This window comes from Myxine glutinosa, chromosome 6 (genome assembly GCF_964187855.1).
Source record: "Myxine glutinosa chromosome 6, kmMyxGlut1.1, whole genome shotgun sequence".
Lineage (NCBI taxonomy): Eukaryota > Metazoa > Chordata > Myxini > Myxiniformes > Myxinidae > Myxine > Myxine glutinosa.
Genome location: NC_136266.1, coordinates 87,792,645 through 87,796,631, shown reverse-complemented (window position 1 = coordinate 87,796,631; position 3,987 = coordinate 87,792,645).

Sequence of the window (3,987 nt, the reverse complement as noted above, 5' to 3'; positions counted from 1 at the left end):
AATACCGTTATCAAATGTACATCCTGCAATGAAAGGAAATCTCGACAAATTGGTTCTTCAACCTCTTTTTAAATGCATTGCTCTCCTAATCGTTCTTTATACTCACTGCAACAATTTTAGAAGGCTCGGGAAGGGGTTCAGAGACTTCTTCTGGAGACAAATCTTCATGAATAATCATTTTAACTGAGATTCCAAAAAAACAAAAAACCTAATAATAACAACCCACCTACAGTGCCTTCAGAAAGTATTCACACCCCTTGACCTTTACACGTTTTGTTGTGTTGCAGCCTGAATTTAAAATGGATAAAATTGAGATTTTCTTTGTCGCTGATCCACACATAATACCCCATAATGTTAAAGTGGAATTTTTTTGAGAATTTTTAACAAAATAATTGAAAATGAAATACAGAAATGTCTTTACTCAATAAGTATTCAATCCCTTTGCTATGACACTCCAAATTGAGCTCAGGTGTATCCAATTTCATTTGATCATCCTTGAGATTATACTACAACTTGATTGGACAATTGGATTGGACAATTCAACACCTGTGGGCAATTCAATTGATTGGACATAATTTATAAAGAAACACACCTTTCTATATAAGTTCCCCACAGTTGATAGTGTTACGTGGTCCCCTCGGTGAATACGTCTCTGGGCCCCTCCTGACCAAGATGATGGTCGGCGTCGCCGCACTCGGGCGGTTGAACGAACCCCGGGTGGACGTGTTTCCACCGGGCAGGTATCGTACCGCTACCAGGCACCCCGGCTGCAGCCCCTCGTGGCCACGCGAAGCGGGTACGGGAAAGCAAGCCAAAAGCCCCACGCCACTTGCAAGGCATGTTAGGCCCCCACGGGCGACCCGTACGCGTCTTTTAGACGGTGTCGCGAACGGCGCCAAACGCTGGGTCGGTGCACGGCCACACGACAGTTTGACGTCCACCGGGCAGGTATCCGTCCCGGTAACTCCTCTCGCCAGACAGGCTCGGGAACGCCGCTTTTCCACACGGCTCAATCAATCCCCCCTTTCGTCGGAGCGGGGCGAGGAAAAAGAATACTCGTCCTTTTTCCTCGTGTCTTTTTTCTCTTCCGTTTCCGGTCACTTCCGTTTCCGGCCACTATTTCAGAAGGGCTCCTGACCCTCCAACCACAACAACCCTTAATATACTACACACGGATAAGCAAAGACCTGAATGGTAATTCACATACATTCACATAAATATGTAACACTCCCCCCCTTCAAGAAAGAAAGTTTGAACCCAGCGAAAACTTTCTTTGCCGGCCAATTTGGAGAAACAAACCAGATAACTCAACCCCCCCACATTATCAGTTCCCCCCGGGCACAGTTATCACTTAAAAATAAAGCAACCAAAATTTCACCACAACCCCTCCAGATTACTCACTCTGGACTAAGCACCAGCAACGACATTGTCCCTGCCAAATCAAACTCCATCTCATGACCCTCTGAATTTGACCGTCAGTTTCTTGTGAATGAAGGTTAAGGGGTTGATCAAAGATCCAAAGTTAAGCCACTCGATAGCACTTTTTCCGGGAGGCCAAGCCGAGTATTCACTACATGGATGCCTTTAGGAACGTGAAGTTCACGGTTAGTCCGTGCAGGAAAGTTCTCTACATGGGCGCCTTGAGGAACGTGGAGTTCACGGTTAGTCCGTGCATGAAAGTTCACTACATGGACGCCTTGAGGAACGTGGCGTTCACGGTTAATCCGTGTAGGAATCTCGGCGGCTCCGCCGCATTCAGTGCTTCCGCTTTTCAGAACTTCCCTAATAATTATGGGGGGACCGCTTGTCACTGTAGTCCCATGAATAGCGATCTCCTTCTCGGCCACTACTTTGACAATCCTTCCTTCGGGAGCTGCCGTAACTCAGGGAGCCTCCATAATAATATTGATTGCGGCCACCACCAAAACTACCGCCCAGTTGTACTCTCCTGTAGACCCCTCGACGCCTACGAAATGCCTTCCCTACTGTTATGGTCCGACCCTCCAAATCCTTGCCATTCCAATTCTTCTCTGCCTCTCTGGCGTCCCTTGTGCTGGCAAACGTGACAAAGCCGAACCCTCTTGACTGTTGCGTTTCCCAGTCTCTTACCAACCGCACTTCCACCAGCGGCCCATATCTGTTGAAGACAGAGGTCAGAACTTCTTCCTCTGTTTTGAAGTTCAGTCCCCCTACAAATAACTTGGCCCTTTTGTCGCCATCGCGAGCTGGTGTGGCGTTATTTTCCCTGCTGGGCTCTTTACCAACCCTCAGGTTACCATAAACTTGACCCCCGGCCAAATCATTCCCGATAACCACAGATACACCCTCTACAGGAAGCGTGGCTTGTAAACCGACGGTGACCGGTCCTGACACCAAATCGGACTCCAAATGGATGACATGAAGGGGAGCACTAACACCGCCCCCGATCCCCTGTAAACGAACACTATCCCCCATTGCCGTCTCCTCGGACCATGGCAAAATGCCTTCAAGCATTAAAGATTGATGTGCCCCTGTGTCCCTCAATATCCTAACCGGTTTCCGGTTAGTCGAGGCTCCATCCCGTGACACAAACCCCTCTGAAATAAATGGTTGGTAACCCTTTTGATGGCGATTTCTCACAATGGCCATTGCGTTTGGAGTCGTAGTAGTCGGACTCCGCTCTGGGTCTTCGCTTTTCATGCGGTAACAACTGGACATCAAGTGTCCAGGTTTCTTGCAAAAAGCGCAAGTAGGCCCGGAGGAAAAACTCGTGGTCTGCCTCGGGCCCCCCGAACTATAAGTTTGTCTTGGGCCCGCATCCCTCTGATTTCGAACAGGTGGGGTATCATAGTTGTCCCCATAATCATCTCGAGGCCGCCGCCATGTATGGTCGTTCTCCGCACCTGCTGTTCCCCACCTCCCCTGCGGAGATCTAGGTGAGGAGTTAGGTTCGTGGACCCCTATTCGGTGGGTTAAGGCATAATCATCTGCCATGGTGGCTGCGTCCCACAACTTTGGCACTTTCTTTTCCTGCAGGTACACTTTGATGTCCTCGTGGACACACTGCTGGAATTCCTCCACCAGGATCAAGTCCCGCAATGTTTCGAAGTCTTTCCCGACTCCTTTTGACTCACACCACCGATCAAACATGTTTTCTTTCACTCTGGCAAACTCCACATGGGTCTCACTCTCCCTCTTCCTGGCATTCCTGAATTTTTGCCTGTAAGCTTCCGGAACCAACTCATACGCTTTGAGGATGTGCGTTTTCAGTACCTCATAATCTGCACATTGGTCCATTGGTAGCGCTGAATAAATTTCCTGAGCTTTCCCCACCAGCACACTTTGCACGAGTATGGTCCAGGCCTCCTCCGGCCAGTTTAATTGTCGAGCCACTTTCTCAAAGTGTGGAAAAAATTTCGCGACTTCTTTTTCACTGAACGGTGGAACCAGCCTCACATGTCTGCCCACATCCCAGGTTTTCTGGTTAGGTGTCGACCCCGTCAGCAAGGGTGGTGCCTCTCCCCGTTCTCTCATTAACTCCAGCTCCTTGAATTTGATTTCTTGCTGAAGCTCCATGTCACGTTCCTTTAATTCCCTTTCCGCTTTTCTCTCCTCTGCTTCGAGGTCCCTTGCAGCTCTCCTCTCCTCCGCTTTTCTCCCTTCTAACCTTTCCTGGAGTTCTCGTTCCACTCTCCTTTCCTCTGCTTCTGCTTTCCTTTCTTCTTCTTTTAACCTTTCCTGGAGTTCTCGTTCCACTCTCCTTTCCTCTGCTTGCTTCTCTTCTCTCCTCTCTTCTGCTTTCCTTTCCTCTTCTGCTCTTTCCTTTTCTGCTTTCCTTTCTTCTTCTGCTCTTTCCTTTTCTGCTTTCCTTTCTTCTTCTTTAATCCGTTCCTGGCTCCGTAATTGCAACTCCAGTTTCCGGAGCTCAACATCTTCTGGTTCTTCGGGTAGCCACTCCCAGGCTAACTCGTCCCATGTTCCTAATCCCACCATAGATTGTATCACCGT